Here is a 13,124-nt window from a genome sequence, read left to right as displayed (position 1 = left end):
TACGACCTACATACTGTGGGGTCGGGCTCCAAATTCCTCAATAGGACACCCATAGCACAAGAGTTAACATCTAGAATCAACAAATGGGACTTACTCAAACTAAAAAGTTTTTTCTCAGCAAAAGAAACAATAAGAGAGGTAAATAGGGAGCCTACATCATGGGAACAAATCTTTACTCCTCACACTTCAGATAGAGCCCTAATATCCAGAGTATATAAAGAACTCAAAAAATTAGACAATAAGATAACAAATAACCCAATCAACAAATGGGCCAAGGACCTGAACAGACACTTCTCAGAGGAGGACATACAATCAATCAACAAGTACATGGAAAAATGCTCACCATCTCTAGCAGTCAGAGAAATGCAAATCAAAACCACACTAAGATACCATCTCACTCCAGTAAGATTGGCAGCCATTATGAAGTCAAACAACAATAAGTGCTGGCGAGGATGTGGGGAAAAGGGTACACTTGTACATTGTTGGTAGGACTGCAAATTGGTGCAGCCAATTTTGAAAGCAGTATGGAGATTTCTTGGAAAGCTGGGAATGGAACCACCATTTGACCCAGCTATTCCCCTCCTCGGTCTATTCCCTAAAGACCTAAAAAGAGCATGCTACAGGGACACTGCTACATCGATGTTTATAGCAGCACAATTCACAATAGCAAGACTGTGGAACCAACCTAGATGCCCTTCAATAGATGAATGGATAAAAAAAAATGTGGCATTTATACTCAATGGAGTATTACTCTGCATTAAAAAATGACAAAATCATAGAATTTGGAGGGAAATGGATGGCATTAGAGCAGATTATGCTAAGTGAAGCTAGCCAAGCCCTAAAAAACAAATGCCAAATGTCTGCTTTGATATAAGGAGAGTAACTAAGAACAGACTAAGGAAGAAGAGTCCGAGAAGAAGACCAATCTTCATTTCCTAAATGAGGCTATAAACATTTCTGAGGAATTCAGTTCGTGTGCAAATGTAGCAAAACACCACCATAAATACTTATCTGACTGATCAGATTCCATGACACCTAAGTACATGATTATGGTCGGCTGTCTATGGACCTATAGACTGTATCCCTTTGGCCAAGCTCAGTGCCAAGGTGGGGCAATCATATATTCAGGTATACATCTGGTGTTGAATTCCAGACTTTCTTTATAAGATATGAACCTAAAATACTACTTACTTGCCTATTCAATAATATTTCTGAACTTTGTATTTTCTGATTTAGAGCATAATTCTGACATCTTTGTTATTCAATTACCCAAAACTTAAGAGAAACAGCATGATTATATTGGGGAGAGGGACAGGAGAGACTGGGTCAGTATAACCACTTTGTAGATGTATTTGCCTATATTGACTAAAATTAGTCATATACATACCATATGACATAGCAATTCAACTACTTATATATAACCAACATATCTGAGTGTGCATATGTAGCAAAACACCACCATGTACATAACATTTCATACAGCATTATTAACAATAGTCTCAAACTGAACACAACTCAAATGTCCATCACTTAAATGACTTATGGTATAGAAGCACAGTGGTATACTATTGAGTAATGTAAAAATGACAAACTACTGCATTTTTGCATCATCAGTGAATGTTAAAATCATAAAGTTGAGTGAAATAAACTAGATACAATGAAGTACATACCATATGGTTCCATTTATATAAATTTTATAAACAAATGGTTCTAATCTCTGATGCTAAAAATCAGCATAGTGATTTTCCTTGGGATATAGTAACTAGAAGAAAGTAATAGGGGCTTCTGAGAAGCTGATAATGTTCTGTTTCTTTTATATCTGGTATATATCACAAAGGTATGTTTAATTTACGAAAATTGCTGTTCATGTATAATTTCTACACTTTTTTATTTGTATTCTCTATTACAATAAAATATTAGCAAATCAGAATAACATGCATATTCTGACTGGAGAAAGGGGTCATTTGAGACAAAAGTGTAATGTGGAGAAGCACACTGAGTTCGTGGACTGGTTGATCATTTCAGTGGGGAAGAAGCAAGCTAGGCTTATAGGTAAGGGAGAAGAGATAGATAAAGTCTTTTGTTTCTGTAATATGGTAATGTGATTAATAAAGTGCAATATTATTGCATATATGTATTTACATATGCCATCTAACCAAATGTCTCAGAAATATTTCAATGTGTATATGCTGAAATGAAATATATGATACTAAATCCATACACTGAAATTTTCTCTTTCTTCGGTACCATTTTGTACTTAGTTGCTCAGGTCAGAATCCTGGAAGTCACCATTACTTCTTCCCTTCCCTCAACCAATTTACTACCAAATAACTTCATTTATATATTTAGAATTTATCTACCTTTCTTGATTCTAACAGATTCTAGTCTATCTGACTATCACAAATGCTTTCCAACAATATTCCTGTAGCTAGTCTCTTTTCTAAGCATACTCTATACTGCTGAAGCATGATGTTTTTAAATACCCAAATCCTTAGCATGCCTTACACTGCCCTTTCACATATTTCTGATACTAGTATTCTTGTCTTCTCTAAGTCAAGCTGCTATCCTTCTAAATAGCAATCCCAGCTGACTATGTGCTGATTTCCATTATGTTTAAAGTACTGTTTTAATTCCTTTCTTATTTAGTGCATGTACAATTCTAGAATGACAGAGATAGCACCTAAAAACCCTTTGTGTTCTCCCAGTCACCACCATAAATACTTATCTGACTGATCAGATTCCAGTGACACATAACTACATGATTGTGGTCGGCTGTCTATTCTTTTTTACTAATCAGGCTTATCTATGCAATCATGTCACACTGCAGGTAAATTTCAAATAAGGCTCTGAGATTCAGGTTTGTGTTAAGGTAGAGGAAAATAGGCCCCATAAGGCCTCTGAAATGAACCATAAGATCCAGCTTTACCTACCACAGTTCTCTGCCTAGAGTTCTGGGGGATGATTCTGCCTATGTGTTAATTTGTTACCATTGTTTCCAGTGTGTATTTTCCTCAGGAAATTTGTGATAAGGCAGGCTATTGTCCAGGATAGTTATTCCATGGTATTCTGAATCAAATGCCATTAAATTCTACTAGTACTTCTAAAGATATACATGCATAGAAGAAAATTGGCCTCAGGACTTTATTGTCCCATATAAGCCTTGTCACTAAGTTTATGTATCCCTTTCTGCTTTTGACGATTATTTCTCAAAAAATATATCACTATGGAGACTGTTAAATCAGTTCCAAATATCCAGAATATAGAACTTAGAATAGTTTGAAGCATGTAATAAGTGCTCAATAAATTCTCTGAAAGCAAGATTTTAAAACAGCAGCCACAGTGTTCTAAAAGTTCATTCTCCAAGAAAAACAAAAGTAGTTTAATAACAGTCAATAATCTGCAGGGACTGGATTTTATAACAAATGAATTGAGAGGATTTTGGTCATATTTATGTAATCTACTACTAATTTTTCCATTGTACTCATAAGATTAATTGCCATCTACAGATTAGTATTATTACTTTTTATGATGATGAGTTGTTTCCTTTCTTATTCTGCAAGGAATACAGAATTCAAAACAGATTGAACAGATTTAAATAGCACTATAAGGATTCAGCTTATACATATGACCAAAACATCTGGAGAGTAAAGGTTGTTAGACCCAAAAATCACTGAAATAGAGGTAAGAAGTGATTTAACTACCTTCCTTAGAAACATATGAAAAGCAGAATGTTAGCCATCTTTCTGAGATGGCTTATGGAAAAACTAAATGAACTCCACAATTAGTGTCATCCTTACGGTTGTACAACAAGCCTTCTTGAATACAGTTACATAGATTCCTAAAATTGTAACTTTTACTAGGACATAGATATGCCAAATACACACATTCCTCCCTCCCTCTCTCTCTCTCTCTCTCTCTCTCTCTCTCTCTCTCTCTCCATTTCCCTCTCAATCTCATTTCTCTCTTGCTCTTGTTCTCTCTTTCCTTCAAACATGTGCATGTGTATATACACACACATGTGCATGCATGTACACACATGTGCATGCACACACGTGCGCACGCGCACACACATACACACTATGTAACCATACAGACTTGCTGATAAGCAGCACTATTTTTAACCAACAAAATGGCAGTTTCATATGGTTCAACTGAAAATACTCCTACATATGCATAATTAATCTGTATATAATACATATATTTCCCTCACCAGAAAATAGGCAATCGAAGTTTCCACAAATACCAAACCACCAAACTTTGCCAAAGAACATAATTCAGTTTTAATCAGCAGTTGCATTCTCCTTTCTACTCAACAGACACATTCATACACACAAAGGGAAATAAAAGCCTTCACTATCACTTCCACTAAGAGCTATATTAAAGACAGGTTTCTTTCTTTCCTTTAAATAGCATATTTTCATTAATAGTTAAGAACATGGATATTAAAATTAATAAAAATCAATGAATCTTTTAAAAATGTATTTAAGTAGGGACAGGTATAGTGAGCAAAGGAACAAAACAAAATAACACTCTACTCTTAGCCAAAATGAATGCCATTTTTTTCCATTTCACTTTATGTCAGTTACTTAAAAAAATATCTTTTACTTTGAACTCAAAAGAGAATTAAATAAAGAGTTATACTACATAACTGAAAGGGAAAATCCATCCCACTCAAGATTATAACAGTAATCACCACTAGCACCCCTCAAAATAATCTAACCCACTAGCAAGCATACACCATCACCATCATTACCCCCAGTGCACTGGAAGACCTGCCTGCTCACTTTTTATGGCACAGCAATCTTTTCTATACCTTACAACCATTGTGTCAGTCTCAGGCCCACGACATCGTCCTCATTGCCCTTCCCTAATTTCTCTTCTCCTTCATACCAGCTGCATACATATTTTTCTCTTTGTCTGAAAGGCTTACTATTCGCTTTGCTTTCTCTAGTGCAGAAAGAACCATTTCAGTGTTGGCCAGAGCTTTTGACAGGGCAAGGAAAGAGGCTCTGTTCTGGGCTTACTGCCATTGTGTTTGGAAGCCTGCTTCAGCTCTGTAAGGCCACACTCCCGGTATATGCATGCACTGTCACAGTCCCAGTATGCCTGTGAGCTTGCTAGGTCCAAACTATTAGCTTTCCAGAGTCTGCTTCTGTGTTGTAGGAAAAAATTAATAACAAATGAAAACTTACTCTTATGAGTCCTGCTGCTATTTCCTTCAGGCAAGACTGACTGAGATTGAAAGTAGGTAATAGATTTCTAGACCAGACACTGTGGTATTTTCCATAATAGAAAAAACCCTTGATTTTAAAACCAAATGTTAAAGATATAATCTATCTCTCCCCCAATCCTCCACTGACCTTTCCCCACTTTTTAAAATGTTTCACTATAAAAAGTTTTATTTTATAATATAACCACATGGTATTTCAATTAAAATAATATTTGTAAAACAACTATAAAACTTTTAAGGTAAAGGAACTAACAAGTAAAATGGTCTTGAAATCCCAACTATTTCCTTGTGCAACTGAAGGAAATGAGGAACCTGATTTGAATCTTTGCATGACACAAAAAATTGCTTAAAACAAGGTAGGTCATTCCTCTCTGAATACAGTGGCTAAAATGCAGACACAGGACCACAAATATTTGTATGGTGCTAGATATGTTAATGAACTCTTTTATGCCTTAGTTTATTTTCCCATCTGTAAGTGGGAATAATAATAGTACCTATCTCTTAAGTTCATAATGAAGATCCTTGACTTAATTAATGTAAAGCAATTTTAAGAGTGCATGGATATAGCATTGATGTGGATTCTTATAATTTCTAGTAATTTTTAATCTGGCATAAGAAATGAATGGCATGTTCTTATCATTCATAGAGTCTAGGTAACTAAAAATTACTATGCATATCACCAGGAATTATTACTTTAAACATAAATATAATAGAAAAAAAAGAAAATAATACTTTTTAAAACTGTAAATTACCAGGGGTGCTTAACCACCAAGCCACATCCCCAGCCCCTTTTTATATTTTATTAGATACAGGGTCTTGCTGAATTGCTTAGGACCTCACTAACTTGCTGAGGCTGGGTTTGAACTCGAGATCCTCCTGCCTCAGCCTCCCAAGCTGCTGGGATTACAAGTGTGCACCACTGCACCCAGAAAGAATATCAATTTTGATTGATCCATTCAACAAATACTTTACATATGCTACCTTATTACCTCACAATAATTCTGGGGAAGGGCAAGTCTTGTGACTATAAATGTAGTGAGGAAAAATGATTTGCCCAAGGTTATACAGCTACAACTACTCAAGTTGAGATTTGAATGTAAGTTAGAAAGTTCAGGTTCAACAACAAGCAAAAATTGAACTGACACTGCATTAAGCTCTAGAAACAACTGCTTTAAAAACTTTACCTTTGTAATTAGAGCTTGTTATTTGTTAGTTGCTTATTTTACATAACACACACACAGAGACTGAAAGGGCAAAACTATCCTCTATTTCCAAGATATTTCTGTGGCCTTCATTTTGGCTTATAATTATCTCCCTTCTCAAGAAAAATCCTTTATAACCTTTATTCAAATCTTCTCTTACATTAGCACCCTTCTTTCTACCACCAATGATGCTACTGTCCTTGTTTACATCCTTGTTACTTATTTCAACAACTTTTCCATTGTTTTTTTTTGCTGCTGCTATTCTCCCCTTCCTCCACTGCAGCAGAGAAATATTTATAGCACACCATTATGGATTTTACCTTGCTTGAACACACCCACCTTGACTTTTATCAAAATGAGAAAAATCGAAACATTCTATTAAGTCAGAAAGTGGTACAGCTAGAAAAGTTCTAGAGAAGGGCAAAGACTGTTTCATTTTCCTTCCCCAAAACTTCAATGACCTGATAGAAGATAGACAAAAGCAGTTCACCACAATAAGAAAGACAGATGGCCAGTAAACAGATGAAAAGATATTTGGGCTCACTTGTTATAAAGAAAATTCAAATTAAAACAACAGTGAAATATTAACCCATCAAAGTGAAAAACAATATAAAGGATTGTTGAGTGTGTGAAACAATACAAATTCTCAAATTCTCAAATACTGCTGATGGGGGTAAAAACTAGTACAGCCACTTTGAAGAGTGATTCAGACTGAAAATGTGCAATCTTGTGACCCAACAAATCTGCTCCTGAGTACATACTTTAAGTAAATATTCTTAACCTGAGGTCTGGAAGCCTTTAGGGGATACATGATCTTGGATGGAAAATAAACACCTTTGTTTGCACTAACTGAGGTACAGCATTTATTTTCATGAGGAATGTAGGCAAAAAGCCAGTTTTATTACTAGTACATATGTCTTTGCACTAACATTAATTCTACTTATTTGTGCAGAGAATATTTTTACACTCATTGGTATTTTTAAATTACAGTAGCTATTAGATTTTATTATTTAATGAATTTCATAAAGAATCACACCAGGCCTGGTGCTGCATTCCTGTAATCCCAGTGACGTGAGAGGCTGAGGCAGGAGGATCACGAGTTTAAACCCATTCGCAGAAACTTACCGAGGCCCTAAGCAACTTAGCAAGACCTTGTTTCTAAAAATATGAAAAAGGGGTAGGGATGTGGCTCAGTGGTTAAGTGCCCCTGGGTTGAATCCTAGTACCAAAAAAAAAACATTTTCATATCATAGTTTAAAAAAATAATTTGAATAATATATTTTCATAAAATTTGTTTTCTTTGTAATTTGAGGCATTGTTTTTTACATGTATTGAAAAACAATTTCCTAATAATGGGTCTGTAAACACCTCCTAGATTCTCAAAAGAATACCATAGCACAAAAAGGTTAAGAATCTCTATTGTAGAAATATTCTTGCATTTGTATATCTGGAAAAAACACATTTCTTAAATTTTTATTTATTTGACAAATAAAAACTGTATCGACATTGTATACAACATCATGTTTTGAAACATGTATACATTGTGATATAGTTGAATGAAGCTTATTATCACAAATTGTCTCACATTTGTGTCATTTTTTTGTGACAGGAACACTTAAGTCTTAAAATTGAGAATCTATTCCCATAGCCTGTTTTTGTTTTTTGTTTTTGCAAGGACAGGTGCTGGGGATTTAACTCAAGGAGCTTTAACACAGCTACATCCCAAGTCCTATTTTTTTAAATTTTTTTGTTTTTAAATTTTGAAACTGAGTCTCACTAAGTCACTGAGGCTGGCATTGAACTTGCAATCCTCCTGCTTCAGCCTCCTGAGTCATTGGAATTACCTATGTGTGGCCTGGTTCTTTTGGCCATTTTTAAGAATACAATAGATTGTTATTAGTCATCATGTTGTATAATAGATTTCTTGGAATTATTCTTCCTATTTAACTGTTGTATCTTGACCAATGTCTCCCTAACCACCATGATCCACTCGCCTGCCAGACCCCAGTAATTACTATTCTCCTCTCTGCTGTAGGAGTTCAATTTTTCTAAATTCTACATGAATGAGATCATCTATGCATGATTTATTTCATTTATTATAATGTCCTCCAGATTCACTCATATTGTCACAAATGACAGAATTTTCTTCTTTTATGGCTAAACAGTATATCATTGTATGTATATTCCACATTTTCTTTATCTACTCATCCTTTGATGGACACTTAGATTCCATATGCATAGCTATTATGAAAAATGCTATAATAAATGAACATGGTAGTTCAGGTATCTCAACATACACACACACATATACTGGATATATATATATATATATATCATATATATAATCTCATATATATAATATGATATATGAGATTGTTGGATGATATTGTGGTTCTATTTCTAATTTTTTGAGAAATTGCCATACTGCTTTCCATAATGACTACCCTAATTTAAATTCCCACCACAAGTGTACCAGTCTTTCCTTTTCTTTATATCCTTACCACTACTTTTTAATAAAAGCTATTTTAACAGGTATGAGGTAACATCACATTTTATTTTAATTTGAATTTCTTATATAACTAGTGGACATTTTGGAATTTTAAAGAATGGCCTTCTCTGAAATAGTAATTGAAAACTGAGAATAAATAAATCAAATGTAGAATAATTTACATAAGTGAATATCAGAGGAATGAACTAGATTTATATATATATTAACCTGACTAGATGGCAGTAACTCCAATCTGAATGGAAAAGAATAGATGCAGATTAATAGGTGCAACATGTATTAATTAAGGATGTTAATTTAAGAATGTACACATGGAACTTACCATATAGTGCTTAAAAATCCATACGTAGGTATATAAAAATATAAAAAAATGGACTAGATACCATGCTTTTATAATTATGTCAAAATGGATTCTGTCATGTATAACTAAAAAGAAGCAATTAATTTAAAAAGTGGACGAGGCAATGATATAAACCAAACCCACAATAATGGTTTTCACCACTGTAATGCCATCTGCCATGAGGCATTCACCAGATCGAAGTTGATACCAGTGCCATGTCCTTGAACATTTACAACTGTGAGTTAAAATACCCAACCTCAGGTACTTCATTATATTAACAGAAAACTGGCTAATACAAAAGCCTACCTCAAATGGAATTTTCCTCATCAGACTTTTCCTGATTTCTAAGAAATCAATTTACTTCTTAATGTTATTATTATTCCTTTGTTATAGAGTGAAGTGGCAGAAGAAATAGTGGTGGTGGAAGGCAGGTGGGCAAGCTTGCAAGTTCACAAGGTCGACTATTTAAACTCGAGGTATTTTTTTTAGTACCAACTGCTGAAACAAGCTTCTTTTATACTTTCTTTCTCAGACATCTCTTAAATACCAGTAACATATCTGCTCCCTTAAAATAACATGAACGTTTTCAGGAGAGGTATGACATACTATGATTGAAACAGGTCTGAGGAAAAACAAGTATAAATGGTATAAAGATAGAAATTTTCATTAGGGCAGCATCCTTGATAGAGATATCATTTTTGAGGTACAAACACACATATCTTCCCACAGAAATCCCCAGGCATGCCACAAGTTACCTGGTCATACCATAGATGCCTCACAACTTGTTTTCTATAACTAAATTCATGATTGTACTGATATCTTCTGTTTTGTCCTCCAGACCCACTCCTAAACCTTCTTCACTCTGCTTTGTGTTCCTAAAGGTTACTTTATGTATACTTCATCAACAGGTGCCCCATCTCTAGCTTTGGTTAGTGTTTAGCCAATGAGAAATACCAGCATGTGATTGGAAGGAAAGAGGTTGACATACTTATTCTTTAAGCTACCACCCTGCAAGATCATTGCAGGCTTGCTGCTTCCTTTAACCAAATATCATAGTTTCTGCTAAGTGACACTCTTTAATAGCTGTATCTACTCATGATTCTAGGAATCTAGGAATCACTCCCTACTTATAACTCCTTTAGACCTTGAAGTAATAGCACTTCCTATGAATATACTTAGAATATTACACTATATTTTATCATTTCTCTATCCCTTGCTCACAATTTTGTAATTAGATTCTGTATTAACCTTACTCAAATTACTTAATATGAGCAGGACATATGTTTTCAGCTGGAATGCTCATTGACATAACAATCATCATCATAATCCAAGAAATAATAGTCAGTATTTATTGTGCATTTACTGTGTGCCAGGTTTCATTCCAAATATTTGATGTGTATTGACTTAAATGAGTCATTTTCACAATAACTCTGAGTTAATTATCATTTTATTTTATTTTTCTTTCTTTTTTTCTTTTTTACCAGAGGTTAAAACCAGGGGTGCTTAACCACTGAGCCATATCCCCAGCCATTTGTTTTTTATTTTGAGAGAGGTCTCACTAAGTTGCCAAGAGCTTCACAAACTTGCTGAAGCTGGCTTTGAACTTTCAATCCATCAGTTTCAGCCTCTTGAGCCACTGGGGTTACAGGTGTGTGCCACTGTGCCCAGCTATCATTTTATTTTCTACAAATTACTTAAATCTCTCCTCTCTTGATCTCTGATCCAGGTATTTCCCTCTCCATTTTATTGTGAAAAGAAATTGGAGTTGCTTCTTCCTGTATCACTAAAAAGTGAAGAATTGATAAGGCCCCCAATGCATCAAGGCTTGCAAAAATAATGTATGGGTAACAGAAAGGACACACTTTAGTTATATTCAGAACAAGATGAGGAAACAATGAACAGGGAAAAAAAACTACTTAAAGTCAATTGTATAAAATTGAGGAATGACCTTAGAAGAAGTTGTTCTCACCTTCCATTTTACTCCTTCTGATGTTCTTCTGTCACAGAGAATGATTTTCAGGCTAAAAGGGATATGAAAAGAAAAGGTAAGATATACATAGGGAAGAGGCAAAAGTCCGTGACAACTAAAACAATAGTGAGAAATTATATGAATCCATTTTAACAAAATTGTTAAATTCCATCACCAAGAAGGGGGTTGAAAAATACAAGAAAAAGAAGCCATAGATACAAATCAAAAATATCTAAGTAGAAATGAGAATTTTTAAAAATCATATTTTCTTGTACTTTTCAATAATATGTTACATGCAGTTTTATTTTTCACCATATACAGTCTTGAATTGTTCTTTTTTTGTACATCTTCTTGTTCTCTCGGTAAACTGAGGAAGATGATTTTTCTTCTAGAACACAATAACTCCTTGATCAGAATCTATTTTTCAAAGCTTCCCAATGTTCATGGAATGATATCCAGACATTTTACAAAGGCTCTACTGCAAAGGTTCTGTACAGTCAGGGAAATAAAGGAAAGAAGGAGCAACAAAGTAATTTTTGTAAATCCAAAAATAATGAATAATTTCTCTTTCAATTATTTCTATTCCTCCAAACTCATTTTGTATCCCTTTCTTCTTTAATCCTTTATTTCAGCTACTGGAACTCTTATAATACCTGGATATTCTACATTTCCTTTTTACATAAATGCCTGATATTCTGAGATTAATATATAAATTATATTGCATACCAGTTACACACACACACACACACACACACACACACACACACACACACACACATGGATTTCAATTATATATCTGGAAACAATGCTTTGCTGAATTAGATAATAGTTTTACAGATTCTTTACAGCCATAGAGTGAAGAGGATTGAAGTTAATTATTGGGCTAAGATACAGTTTGTAGAAGTAGCATAGCACCTTAGAACATAAAACCTATAGTCTTTATTTATACATTGACTCATTCATTCATTAAGCAAATATTTATTGAGCATCTATTCCTTACAAAACCCACAGATCCTTCAGGATCCCTATTCATTCATTCAATCAATATTCTGTCAACCATGTGCCAGAAAAAAATGTTAGGCACTTTGATGCATGAAACAAAAATTATCCCTGTTTTCATGTAAGATACAGACTAATGAGGACAGTAGATACTAAAAGGAACACAAATTGATCATTTACAATTATATAGGTTCTACAAGTGTGAAGTACAAAGTGCAATAAGAATGATTCACAGAAAGACCTGACCTAGTCCAAGTGTCTGAGCAGGTTGCATTGAGGAAATGATATATAATACCTGCCCCCCCCAAAAAAAAAACAAAAAAATGAGTAAGAATTAAAAAAATAAGATGGGTAGACCTGATTCTGTGTTGGTTGCACAATAAAGGAAGTAATCAGAACCACCCCTCAGTGATACTTCACATATGTATCACAAAACATCAATGTTAGGAATTCCAAAATGGTCCATAGCAGATGCCAGCACTCACCTCCTTTTCCACAAAGAAAAATCAGAGAAAGATCTGCATAGTTGTATTTTGAGGTGAGTTACTGCAGGAGAATGCTGGAACCCAGAAAGACAAATTGGAACATTGTAAGATTCTGAGACCTGCAATGACAGCATAGAAAGAGAAAGCACTTTGACAAATACAATACTGGCTCCCCGGCTGGAGGAGGAGATTACTCTACTTTGCAGGGGAAAGATTGAATGAGAGAGTCCCAGCAAACTCCATCACTATGGACATTGACAATCCTAACTACAAAAAGTTTCACAATGGTCACAATTTTACAGACCAATTAGGGAACAACCTGAAATCTGCACCATACTTTTGTTTTTAAAAAGGAATTCACATTGTCCCCCAACTAACCCGAGAATAGACTGC

The 13,124-nt window shown here is 34.5% G+C and overlaps 1 protein-coding gene across 9 annotated transcripts in view; it reads right to left on the bottom strand.

Annotated features, from left to right (window-relative positions):
- Positions 1 to 13,124, bottom strand: part of Klf8 (KLF transcription factor 8) — a 233,332-nt gene that overhangs the window by 165,025 nt on the left and 55,183 nt on the right. For 5 of the 9 annotated variants that reach the window (XM_078034786.1, XM_078034787.1, XM_078034789.1 and 2 more), the window contains exon 2: positions 11,248 to 11,299. The gene's annotated coding sequence lies outside the window, so the exon portion shown is untranslated. Of the gene's footprint in view, positions 1 to 11,247; positions 11,300 to 11,559; positions 11,684 to 12,731; positions 12,844 to 13,124 lie in introns of those variants that run through there. The other 4 variants (XM_040281496.2, XM_040281518.2, XM_040281498.2 and 1 more) reach the window with 2 other exon arrangements.

This window comes from Ictidomys tridecemlineatus, chromosome X (genome assembly GCF_052094955.1).
Source record: "Ictidomys tridecemlineatus isolate mIctTri1 chromosome X, mIctTri1.hap1, whole genome shotgun sequence".
In the NCBI taxonomy this organism is placed as follows: domain Eukaryota; kingdom Metazoa; phylum Chordata; class Mammalia; order Rodentia; family Sciuridae; genus Ictidomys; species Ictidomys tridecemlineatus.
This window is presented reverse-complemented; position numbering and strand designations above follow the sequence as displayed.